The 13,923-nt window shown below is 37.8% G+C and overlaps 1 long non-coding RNA gene across 1 annotated transcript; it reads left to right on the top strand.

Moving 5' to 3' along the window:
• The first annotated feature begins 201 nt into the window (after positions 1 to 201).
• LOC311618891 lies at positions 202 to 4,984 on the top strand. The gene is made up of 3 exons (XR_014794406.1): positions 202 to 494; positions 1,535 to 1,626; positions 4,689 to 4,984. It is a non-coding gene; the product is annotated as an uncharacterized lncRNA (long non-coding RNA).
• Positions 4,985 to 13,923: the final 8,939 nt, after the last annotated feature.

The following is a 13,923-nucleotide window of genomic DNA, read 5'->3' as shown; positions in this document are numbered from 1 at the left end:
AAACAAACTTGGTGATTTAAAATAACAATTTGTTATTATCTTTTATGATTCTGTCTGTTGACTGGGGTTAGCCCAGCAGTTCCTACTTTGGTATCATATGCATTTGGCATCAGATGTTGAGTAAGGCTGCAGTCACCTGAAATCTTTACTGGATTGTAATTGTAATATGGCTCACTCAAGTGTCTGGCAATTTATGCTCATTGTTAGCTGCGTGTTCAGTTGGTGCTATCAGCAGGAGGCCCCTGCATGTGGTTTGTCCCTAGGGCCTGCATGCCACCTGCATGGTGAGAAGTACCATATCAGGAACAACATACCAAGAGACTAAGGTGGGACCTTTTAAGGTTTCTTTATGACCTATTCTCAGATCATGCAACATCATTCCTACCAGTCCTGATGGTTACACAGGGTTAGTCTAGCTTCTGTGCAAGAGGATCTATGCAGAGTGTGCATACCAAGGAATGTGGGAGAAGAATCTTTGGAGATTTGTTATGACAGTAAGTAACAGATTGTTAACAGAACTTAAGAAACAGATTGTAGACTGAGTATCCAACATGTACAAAATACACACGTACATATACATTGCAGAACCTGTCTGCTGCAGAAGCTTGCTATCTGATATAATTAAAAAAGTCAAAGACATTTATTATCTACTATGCACTCCTGTCTCCAAACCAAAGCTCCCTCTATCTATCATGGTTGGGCCAAAAAAAAAGTTAAAATATGGCTTCCTGCTTCTCTTCACACATAATATTTTATAAAAATAAATAATTACACAGATATATCAATTGATAGAACATAAGTCACCCTTAGAAACCTAGTGTAAAGGGGATCTGGAGAACGTTACTTTTTGCTCTACAGCCCCTCACACAGGAAAGCATGCCAGAAAGATTGTGCATAGTTATTGAAGATGAAAATCTATATCTGACAAAATAGTTGTGAATGGAAAGTTAACCAACAGAATGATTAACTTAATAAATAGTTTACTGTTAGGAGACGTTACCATGATCTAACACATTAAATGGATAAGGAAAAGAAACATAACTACATCTACACAGATAATACAAAGACTTGATAAAATAAAACAAAAACTCACAAACTCAAGAAAGTTTACTTCATTTACATGTTAGTAATTATAATCTTTCAAACTAGTACTTTTATTAAAGTGATTTCAATATCTTGTGTAAAATTATATTGCTAGTTGTAGCAGGTAAAGTTCAACTTTTCTTGATTTCTAATCAAGATATCATTACAATATCAAACAAAACATTATTATGTGTATGTGGAGAATGAGCTTTATTCTAGAATATAAAAGAGGATACCAAATTAGTGATATAAAAATTTCTTACATTTTAGAGTAAAAATCATAGATTTCTTTTGTTCTTTATTCTTCATTGCTTTTCTGTGGTTTTGAGTTACTGATCAATAATATGCTATGATAGAATTTGGGATTAAAGAATCTTCTAAGGTTTGAAATTTCAATATTTTGTTCCTTACTCTAATATTTAAAGTTATAATATTTTTTTTCTTTCTCTAGACTACACTTATGGAGCAGTTTCTAATAATTATATGCGCTTAAGGGTAGAATTATCGACTGAACATGAAGAAAACTCATACCAATTAATGAAGGTATATGCTCAACATTTATCTAAAATTACTCATTATTACCTTTCCTCTTACGTCAGATGATATACACTGGTTTCAGTGATTTAAAATTAAGTAGTATTTAAGCAAATCATTTTTAGTTTATATTTTCCTTGGCATATAAAATAAAACAACTCACATTTCAATATTTAAAAATATAAGAAATAGAAATTTGGGGGGGAAAATGAAACATCACTACTTGGGAATTTTATGTGTATATAGATTAAAGAATAGAATTATATTGATTCCCCCCCCCAAAAAAAAACTCTGACCCCCAAAAATGAACATATACTAGTGATATTGACTTGCTTACGAATGTAATGTATTCCAGCAGAGATTTTAAATACTGTATAGAAAATTTCAACTTAGAACATCTTATGTTAGTTTTTCTTTAAAGGTCCTCAAACTTTTTAAAGTGGGGGCCAGATCACGGTCCCTCAGAGAGCTGGAGGGCCGGACTATATGAACTACTAATTCCTACTGTAACACCTTGGCTGCATTCACTGCCCAAAAAACCTGGCGGGCAGGATCAGACTCCCCTGGGGGCTGCATGTGGCCCGCGGGCCGTAGTTTGAAGACCCCTGAAATACTCCTAAAATATAAGAGTAAAGGAGAGTTAGCATTTTGGGTTAAAACTTCCACAAATCTATTCTACAGTTTCTTCATCTTGGCTTCATTTTTTAACTCTCATTTTATCTGACTCTATTCTCCAGAAGATGTTTAAAATAAATGAAAATTATACGTATTTTCTTACTTGCTGTTTTTATAACACTAAAGCTTGAAATATTAACTTAGAATTATACTGGTATTTCATTGGAATAGATAATCTTTTTTCCTTCTAGAGTCTGATGGAATCTAAATATAGAAAAGTATTTATCAGGATTATATCATATATAATTCATATTAATGTAGGTAATAGTCCTAGTTTTTAAACATATTTAATAGATCAGAAATTTGAATATGTGAAAAATACTTCAGATAAGAAAAATAAAAATGTATTAGGAGGTAAACAAATATTAGTAAAAATATTTTTAAAAGATTATCAAGCAGTTTAGGAAATTGCTGTGGATTAATATTAATAAAAAAAACAAATATTAGTAAAAATATTTTTAAAAGATTATCAAGCAGTTTAGGAAATTGCTGTGGATTAATATTATTAAATTGCTGTGGATTAATATTAATAAATGTATTAGGAGGTAAACAAATATTAGTAAAAATATTTTTAAAAGATTATCAAGCAGTTTAGGAAATTGCTGTGGATTAAAATATTTTTAAAAGATTATCAAGCAGTTTAGGAAATTGCTGTGGATTAATATTAAGAGTGACTAGAGTTCTAAAAACCATAAGGTTAAAATAGAGTGAGCTTGCATGGGCAAAACATTATTATTCACCATGAAGATAATGATTATGAACGTGCTTTAGAAGTGCATTTGAGAAGGGTTTGAAGTAAATAATTCAAATTTTGATTTATAGCTATAAATCAAAAAACAACAAGTGCTGGTGAGGATGAGGAGAAAAGGGAACCCTAGTTCCCTGCTAGTGGGAATGCAGACTGGTGCAGCCACTGTGGAAAACAGTGAGGATTTTCCTCAAAAAATTAAAAATGTAACTCTCATTTGATCCAGTGATCCCATTTTAAAAAATATATTCTAAGAATCCCAAAACACCAATCAGAAAGAATATGTTCATAGCAGCATAATTTACAAGAGGTAAGACCTGGAAATAGCCCACACATGATGAATAAAAAGGCTGTGGTACAATTACACCACTGAACACAATGCAGCAGAAAAAAAGAAGAATCTCTTACCCTTTGAGGCAACCTGGAGGGACCTGGAGAGTATTATACTAAAGCGAAATAAGTGAGTCAGAGAAAGACAAGTATCATATAATCTCACTTAAATGTAGAATCAAGTGAAGAAAATAAACTGATGAAGAAAACAGATCCAGAGTCATTGAAACATGCAACAGACTGACATATTTCAGAAGGGCGGGGGGAGGGAGATGGAGATTAAACAAAGAACTTCTATGTATATATGCATAGCCAATGGGCAAAAAATATTGTGGGGACAGTCTGGGGAGGGGGCAGGAGTGGGGTGGAGGGCATCAGTGGGCAGGGCAGGGAGGGAAAGGGGATATATTCTGTCCTAATTCTGTTCCAGAGCCTGCTGCTTTTGAACATGTGGATGAACATATTTTGCTAGGTGGATAAAACTCAATAATATTTTTGATAACTTTTATCTGATTATAGTTATTTTAGGAAATGTAGTTTTTTTTGTTGACAGGAAAATAAAATCATATATAATGCTGTGCTTATTTAATTACATACTCTAATAGTTTTGTTTATGCTTCCTAAAGTACCTTGATTGAAATATGTTTATAATTTTTCTACATATATAGCTGACTGCAGTAAACATACCTAGCCTTGAATTTCCTCAGAATGCAATAACTACCCAGGAGCACACACACACTATAATTTTAGATTAAGTTTAGTTGAGTAGTTTAAAGCAAGTTATGTGTTTTCTCTGTTGACCGCAGTGGAATTTCCATGTAAATTTAAGACTATGTTTTTTTTTTTACTAGAGGCCCAGCTTATGAAATTCCTGCACTCAGGGGATTCCCTCAACTGGGCCTGCGTCCTCTTGCAGTCCAGGAGCCCTCGGGGGATGTCTGACTGATGACTTAGGCAGCTTCTCATGGAAGTGGACCTAAGCTGGTAGTCGGACATCCTTAGCGCTGCTGCAGAGGCAGGAGAGGATTCTGCCACCACCACTGCCCTCGCCAGCCATGAGCCCGGCTTCTGGCTGAGCGGTGCTTCCCCTGTGGGAGTGCACTGATCACTAGGGGGCAGATCTTGCATAGTGACCAGTCATTCTGCCATTTGGTCGATTTGCATATTAGCCTTTTATTATATAGGATTTTTATTTTATCACTTTTTCTTTGGTAATATGTTGAAATTATTTCTTCTTTCAAAATTACTTTTATACTTCACAATAGATCACTATTGACAGTTTTAATCTTAAACATAACATTTTTCTTTATGACTGCAGATGTTGGTGAAATAAATTTTGGATACTGTGAAATGGAAGAAAGCTGTAAGCAATTTTTTGAAGGTTGGCAAGATAAACAGAAAGAACTAGAAAACCAAGAGAAAGAAACTCTCAAAGCTCAGAGGGATGGAGAAGAAAAGTAGTTTCAAGAAGAAGAAAAGAGGCATTACTGGATGAAAGTTTGAAGTTGAAAAGGAGAAATTAGAGAATATGCTAAATGTTTTTGTTTTTAAAATTTCTTTTTTTTTATTTTTTTCATATTTCTTTTTAAACTAGTAGCTACTTATGAAGAGTTTTGTAGTATAGTGTGGATTTACTTTTAATTACTCCTGATAATAAAAGGCAATTAACTGGTTAATAATATTTAATATGGTTTCCTTAATTAGTTTTTATTGAAATTTATTGGAATTTCAGGTACTGCTTTGGATGATGGGAGCCACTAAAGTCTTTGAAGTTTCATAGATAATCCGAAAAAGGTTGACATTTATAGCACAAACTGTGGCTTTTTTATACCCTTCTAATTATAGGAAAATTTAACAGAATTTTGTTGATTATACAGGGCTCTTGCTATAGCAATTAAGTAAAACATATTTGGTTGAAGAGGTTCAACCAAGTAGATGATGGTTTGTACTTCATCTCTATAATTGAACTAACTCCTTGGATTAGACGTTTTCTTGGTGTGGAAGACTTTTGTGTTGTAATTCTGTTTCCTCCAACCTCACCTCAGGAGATCTACACCCTGAGGTCACTGTAGTGGCATATTGAGAAACTAGTGGATATTTAGGACCCTGGTTGTGGGCTATCATGATCCTTAGAATCTCTAGATATCAGGCTGGACAGACTTCTCTGCCTAACATCACTATAGTTGATTTACATGTTACCTAGAAATTGCTAGATTTGAATGTTTCAAATATAGACATTACCATGTGGTTGTCTAGACAGTTCAGGGTATCCTAGCCTTCAATGTTGAGTACACTAATTTTCCTGCTTATCCTACCTAATAAAAGAGTAATATGCAAATTAACCACCGCTCCCCTGCATCAACCAGCCACAACTACCAACCACACCCACAAACAATGAGAGCAGTATGCAAATTAACACAACCAAGATGGCTACCAGATGGGAGGCTTGGGTTTCCCTGGCAACCGAGGAAGCAAAGCTTTCCATACACTCTGGTGGGCCTAGGCCTCCACTCAAGGATACAAAGTTTCAATTATAGAAATGGCAGCAGCCAAGAATGGAGCAGGAGACTTGGCTCCTCTCCAGGCTACAAAGTTTCAATTATAGAAGGTAAATAAATTCCAGATACCAGGACCTCTGCTTGGGTCGCCAGGGGGCGTGGCTGGCCTGCAAACCACCACAGGCCCCTCAACCAGGCCGCCCTATGCCCCAAGGGAACCCCCACCCTAATCCAGGACACCCTTCTGGGCAAACTAGCTGGCCCCCACCCATGCACCAGGCCTCTATCCTATCTAATAAAAGAGTGATATGCAGATTGAGCATCACTCCAACACACAAGATCAAGATAGCTTCCCCCATGTGGTCAAAGATCCTGTCCCTATGTGGACACAAGATGGCCACCACAAGATGGCCAGCAGGGGAGGACAGCTGGGAGGGACCAGGCCTGCAAGGGAGGGCTGTTGGAGGTGGTCAACCCTGCAGGGGAGGGCAGTTAGCGATGACTAGGCCAGCAGAGGAGGGAAGTTGGGAGCAAAGAGGCTGGCAGGGGAGCAGTTAGACTTCAATCAGGCTGGCATGGGAATGGTTAGGGGGTGATCAGGCTGGCAAGCAGAAGTGGTTAGGGGTAATCAGGAAGGCAGACAGGTGTGCAGTTGTGAGCCAGCAGTCCTGGATTGTGAAAGGGGTCCCAGACCTAAACGGGCATTCGGACATTCCTGAGGGGTCCCAGATTGGAGCGGGTACAGGCTGGGCTGAGGGACACGCCCCCTGCCCCCGTGCATGAATTTCATGCACCAGGCCTCGTCCTATCTAATAAAGAGGGAATACGCTAACTGACCATCACTCCATCACGAAGATGGCTGCACCCACAGCTGAGGCCAAGTTCCTATAAGGAGCCTTAATGAGGGGACCTGAGGCTACCCCCTCCCATACCCCCATGGGGCTTGACAGGGGACCTCAGGCCGTGTCCCCCACCTGGCAGGGCTTGACAGGGAACCTCAAGGTGCACTTCCCATCCTGATGCTAGGCTAGGGGACCTCAGGCTTCTCACCCCCACCCCAGTGCCAGACTGGGGGACCTCAGGCCATGCCTCCCCACCAGATGGGACTTGACAGGGGCCTCAGGCCATGTCCCCCACCCAGTGGGGCTTGACAGCGGACCTCAAGGTTCACCACAGTGCTGGGTCAGGGGAACTCGGGCTGCATCACTGCCCAGCGGGGCTTAATGGGGGACCTGCCCTGCAGGGCTTGACAAGGTCGGGATTGGCTGGGCTGGATCTAGCCCAATGGTGGGGTCTGGGACCAGGTCTGGGTCTCACAGGATTTTGAGGTGCATGTGGCTGGGCGGGAACTTGACTCTAGGTCCCATGGTGAACCCCAGACTGACAGGAGGAAGGTTTTCATATACATTTTACTAATTTTCTTTCATCTTTGACACTTCTATTATAGAGAAAGGGCAAATAGCAATATTAAATTATTTCCTCTAATTAATCCCCTTTTAATGTGCACAAATTTTGCACACCAGGTCACTAGTATAGAAAATAATCAAGTTAAAGTAATTGTAATATTGTAGAACCACTTTGGTCAGATTTTTATTTCTAACAAACTAAATTTTTAGCTTTCCTTTAGCTATATTTTCTTTCCACAAATCAGATAAATATGATTATTTCTATCATAAAACTATGATTTTAAAAATGACATTAACTTTAAAAGACGGCATTTAAATTCCCGTAGTGGGGTCTCCCAGCTGGAGCTTTTTGGGGCATTTAAATTCAGCTCTGTAGGCATTTACTTTTTTTTGCCTCTATCTTATCTTTTTTGTTGTTGTTATTTATGAAAAGTAAAAATATTTATAAAGAAAATGTATTATTTATTATTAAAGTTATCTTTTAATATATAATACTGATGTTAATGCTGGGAACTAAAGTTTCCTTTCATCCAATAAAAGTTATTAGGTTTAGTGAATTTCTAAATAAGTGCTTTGCTATACCTTGAGGCTTAAAATTTCTGGTGGGGCCATTCCATAATTTTATGATGGGTTTTAAATATGTGATTTACTTCCTTTTAGTAGTTCTTTTCTGTACCATTGTTAGTGTCCTCTTCTCCTCAAAACTGCTATTGTAAGCCTCTTTTCTTGAGTTCCACCCAATTGCTCTCTCATTACTAGCATCTGATCACAGAACATGTTTGCATTAATTACAAGCTTCCTCTTCTTTCTAATCGCATATCTATTTAGTATCAATCTCTACTCACCTTCTCTTTTGCCTTTGCTTCTGTATCAGTATCTCAGTAACAAATGTTTCCTCTTTTACTAAAGGTTAGCTTTTTCTCCTCTGCTTTTTCATTTTCCAGTTTACCTGCTTTTTGTTATATTCAAAACACCCCTTTCAACTTCCTCCTTTCTTATTCTTTATAAACATGTTCAGTTTTCTCCCATCTTAGAAACAAAACAAAGGGAAAATCATGAGATTGCCTATTTTATAATATTTCATTTTATCAAGCTCTCTAGCTATACTGATCATAATTAGCTTTTTAAAATATATACATATATATATATATATATATATATATATATATATATATATATATGTGTGTGTGTGTGTGTGTGTGTGTGTGTATAATGGTTTCATTGATTTTTAGGAGAGAGGAAGGGAGAGAGAAACATCTATGTGAGGGAGGAACATGGATGGGTTGAATCACACACACACACACACACACACACACACACCCCAAATTGCAACCTGGGCCTGTGTCCTGACTGGGAATTGAACATGGGATGACACTCACCCAACTAATCTACACAGGCCAGGCCACAGTCCAGCTTCTCAAAAGTGTGTTATTTTTGCTGCATCCATTTCCTTGTCTTGTTCAATCATAAACCTGCTAGTTACTTACCACCACCCCACCGAGTGAGGCTGTTCTTGACAAAACTAACCAATGACTTCTAAGTTACCAAACTCACAGGCTCATTTTCAGTTTTTATTTTGGCCTCTATCATATTTTATGCCAGGAAAAATGTGATTGTTGGCCATTACTCTTTCCATAACTTCTGTGGGACCACACTGCCTGATCGCTGAATGCCAACTTCTGCTGCTCTTCTTCACTCAATTAGAAAATCATATTGTTTCCAGGCAGAGAGAGTAAATTCTTAAGAATTTAACTCAATTCAACTTCTAAAAACTTATGTGCAAGTTTAATAAATGCAAGAACAAAAGCCAATGATGCTGTATTATCTGAGATTCATAAAACAGACTTGCAATTCATTTTTTTATGACTTTGAAAAAAACATTCTGGTGTCTAGATGAGTTTTATATTCTTAATGGCTTTCAATATATGAACTTTTGAAAGGTATACAAGTTTTTTAGTCCTCTTTCTACTTTTGTATATATGCATGTATTTTTGTTTTCTCCGACTTCATATATATATATTAATATATGCTCATTGCTTTGCGGACTTTGTAAAACTGGTTAGCCAAATGACCAGACTATTTAATTAATTTATTTCCTTGAACATTTTCCCAACTATAGCAACTTTAAAATCCCTGTAACATGCATTGTGACCTCCATGTGCAAGGTACTTGAAAGGATATGAAAATGAACAAGACAAAGTCTGTGACATTAAGAGCCTAGAAACAAGCATGGGGATAGAATAAGTAACAAATAATTAGCAATGATGTAGATGCCTTATTTTCACCATTTACAGATGAGAAAATTGAGACACTAAGTTTAAGTAACTGCTTCAAGATGTGACAGACTGGTGAAAGATAGAGCTGTGTGTGAAAGAAGGCACTTTGACTTATACAAACTGCCCTGCCTCTAAGAAATAGTAGCAAATTCATGTGCTGTCTACATTAAATCCATACACCCATATGTCCCATCTGCTTGTTGATATGTTGTATCTATTAGTAATAAAGCAATATAACTGTGGTTGTCATAAATGATTTGACTGGCCTTTGTCTTTGGTTCCTAGTGTTACAGAGAACCGGAATAACCAAACAATGCCAGAGAGTTTGGAGTCACACTTTATTATATGCAGGTCCAGAGGAAAATGTCTCTCAAAATTCTGGCCCCCAACATGGAGGAATTTTCCCTACTTATACGTTTTTACCTTCTTTGACTCCCAAATATGGGGTGTTTCCGGCCTCTTTTGCAAGTTCTTAAAGAGCCCCTATGTGCTGGGGCCTTGAGACCCCATCCAAAGGCCTGGCCTAGTGCCAGCACTGATAACTTCATCGGGGGAAGGTTTAATGGCCTCTCTGAAGTGGGAGTAGTCTTATTTTCCTTATTATTTAAGCAAGCAGCATTTATAGAAGCCAAATAGAAGGGTTAAAATTTCAAACAGCAGTTTTTATATAAGATGGATGCTTCAGTAGGAGGAGAACTAAATCCCTGAATTTCCCTTGTGATGAGTTCTTTGCTATTGACAGTGGACCCCGAAGGTTTTATACAAATGAGGTGACTCATGGTAGGCCTCTAGCTTATGTTAACAAAATGTTCTAGGAATTGGGTAAGTCACTCCAGAAACACCAACCATGTGACTCGAAGGTTAGAGAATGGAGCCACAAGGTATCTTCTGAAGTCCTGACCTCCTGAAGGGTGGGTGGTGGGGGGACCAAAGACTGGAGAGTGAGTTCAACCACGTGGCCAATGATCCCACCAATCATACCTATGCAATAATGCTGCAGTGAAATTTTGGGCACTGAAGCTCCGTGGAGCTTCCTGTTTGAGGAGTCTGCTGGTGTGCTGAGAAGGTGAGGCCCTGATTTCACAGGGAGAAGCCATAGGCCCTCTCTGTTCCTTCCCACACCTTGCCCTCTGTGCCTACTCATTTGACTGGTGGCCTTTGTTTGTATTTTTTATATAAAAATCCATAACCATGAATACAGTATATTTCTGAATTATGGGAGTCATTTTGAACTTGAGGGGTTTGTGGGAACTTCCAAGTTTATAGCTAGTCAGCCAGAAGTGCGGTGGCCTCTTAAAATGACACTTAAATGTGACTGACATCAGAATTGAAATCAGTCTTTTGAGGGACCATGCTCTTTCATTTGTGAGGATCTCCCTAACTCCAGGTGGCTAATGCAAAAATGAAATTGCAGCACATCCAGCAGATTTTACACCAATTGGGTTACAATGGAATAATAACATAACACCATAATGAAATTTCAGGGCCTTTGCAAAAACTCGAAACACTGTTTAACACAATGGAATGTGAACAAAAAGATTTGGTCTTTTCTCCAGAAAGGCAGAGCCAGGGTTCCAGAAGGATTTTAGGGAATGCTTGGAACTTTGGGGAGACAATTTGGAAAAAAAAAAAAAAAAAAACTTATGAAGGGGGCTATTTTTCAAAAGCTTCTAAGATAGAGCCACTAATGTTCACAGATTATAGTTGGAGGATGAGAGACAAACAAAAAAAATTAAAATATCAGATGAAGGCATCAAAATGTGAATTCCCGCCTGCATCTCATTCTATAATAGGAACACATTTCTTTCAAGATACTTTGTTTCTGTCAGGGTCAGCCTGGTTCAGTTGGGTGGGAAGGAGCTTCCGAGGCATAAGTAATTGTGACTTCAGAGTATACTGTATGTGGAATGACTGCAGAGCTCAATTTCATGTAATTTATTTCTTAACTTTGTGTTTTATTCTGCCATTGCATACAGGTCTAAGGATTAAGTTGGGGTTTTGCTAAATCTGTGAACTATTTATTTGCATATTTATTATTTATGATCATTTTTATAGTTCCTAAAAGAGTACTTCCTCACTTCTCTTCCACTCCATAATAACCTGCACACAATCCTATTCCCCAGGGGAGAGGGTCCTTGCCAGAAAACCACTAGAATTGCCAGGAAGTACTGAGTGCTGATTTGATGTAAGTGATCATGATTTTATAGTGTGCTGTGTAGTTGCAATATTTTCTCCAGGAAACTGTAACTACACTGTAGCCAGCATAGACTTGGCTGCTGAGTTTAAGAGAGTTGTGGATAGGGATGACTGTAAAAAAGTTACTGATGAGCGAGAACCAGCTTGGCTCAGTGGATAGAGCGTTGGTCTGTGGACTGAAAGGTCCCAGGTTCGATTCCAGTCAAGGGCATGTACCTTGGTTGTGGGCACATCTATCCCTCTCTCTTCCTCTCTGTAAAAAATCAATAAAATATATTTTTAAAAAAGTTACTGATGAATTGTGAATCTAATTAAATAAAAAAGGAGGTAATCTAATTAAATAAAAAAGGAGGTAAACAATGATAATGCAGAGGGGCCAATAAACCAGAGGACTTTAAGTAAAGGGACTATTTTGTTTTGTTTTGTTTTTAAAATACATTTTATTGATTTTTTTTTACAGAGAGGAAGGGAGAGGGATAGAGAGTTGAAACATCAATGAGAGAGAAACATTAATCAGCTGCCTCCTGCAAACCCCCTACTGGGAATGTGCCCACAACCAAGGCACATGCCATTGATCAGAATCAAACCTGAGACCCTTCGGTCCACAGGCCGATGCTCTATCCACTGAGCCAAACCGGTTAGGGTTAAAATAACTGTTTTTATGGGGCACTGATGGGCCGAGTGTCCAAAAGAGCAAGCAGATGCCAACATATTTTCTAGTCTCACGTTAAGTCTTCTGAATTCAGAAGGCAAATTGGCCCAACTACACTATTTTGTTGGTTTTAGAAAAAAAAATATTTATTACTCAAAGTCAAACACAGTAAACACTAAAACTCATTATATTTTCAATATTCAACAGACTTGAAAAGCAAACTGCCAAATGCTGTGACTTTTTGGTTCACCATTTATTTGGAGTTAATGGTTATGTTAGGCCAATTTTCAAATAAAACTATTTTTGAGATTTTAAATCAAGGCCCCCCTTGAGGCATATCTGAAATCAGACACAGAACTTACCCCATTCTACCACTTGTTGCAGTTCAGTGACTTATCAATACATAAAAATACTCTTCTGTTTTAAAGTCTGCTCTGTTACCCCATGGATCTCAGCCAGTGACACCTTATTCATCAGAGCAATTAGTAAAGCAGGAAATTTATTCTTTAGGGCAATTATGAAACCAGTACAATTTGTTTATTTACAAATGCATAAATAAATTCACTTATAATCTGCTATCTACAGTTTTAAATGCTTTAATAAAATTAAATTGAATAATTTAATCCTAACATAGTAATACCTATTTTATAGGTTTATTTTTATTATATGTAAAAAAAATAGTTAAAAGGTGGTGATAATATCAATTGTGCACCAGAATAAACACATAAAGCAAATATTTGGATGAAGGTAACAAATTTCTGTGTAATGACAGCATCGTTCCTGAATTTCAACCCCGTTGCTAGAAATAGAATTCTCCTTTCCAGGGAGTGTGTGGATGGTCTCCAAGACTAACCCAGGTTCAGTGACTCACAGGACTCAGCATATAATTTCACTTATGGAGAAGATTTACTACAGTGAAAGAATGCAAAGCAAAATTGGCAAAAGAAAAAGGTGTGTGGGAGAAAAGAATGAAAGAAACCAGGAATCAGCTTTGGGGAGTCTTTGCCAGTGGAGTCACACTGCACGCACTTTATTGGGCAATTCATCAGGGGCTCAGTGTCCAAAGTTTTTATTGGAAAAGAGTCACGTAGTATTCTCTGTCTATAAATTCCATGTGTATAGATTCCAGAATCTCAAAGGAAACAAAGGTGCTCAAAATGAATCACATTGCTTGTGTAAACAGTTCAGGCACAATTAGTTACTCTTATTACTTAAGGAGTCTTTTATATCCGTAGGAAACTGCTTATCAGCCAAGATCCCAGGGGCGAGCCGAGGGTCAATCTTGCAAACAGAATATTCCAAGGCTGGGCAGCTCAGGCCTACTATGCTAGCTCTTCTTTGCACAGAGATTCTTCAAGAAATGCCCTTTAGAAGTAATGTTCTTTATTCTGAGTATGAGATCCCAAGAACAAGAGCATCATGCTTTCGTTAATAAATTAATTTGATATAATAGAGACACTAAATCACAGGATCCAAAGCTGGTCTACAGGTAGACTGTGGATGAGGCCCCAGGATGAAAACCAAT

This window comes from Pipistrellus hanaki (genome assembly GCF_964339955.1).
Source record: "Pipistrellus hanaki genome assembly, chromosome: 3".
Classification (NCBI taxonomy): domain Eukaryota; kingdom Metazoa; phylum Chordata; class Mammalia; order Chiroptera; family Vespertilionidae; genus Pipistrellus; species Pipistrellus hanaki.
This window is presented reverse-complemented; position numbering and strand designations above follow the sequence as displayed.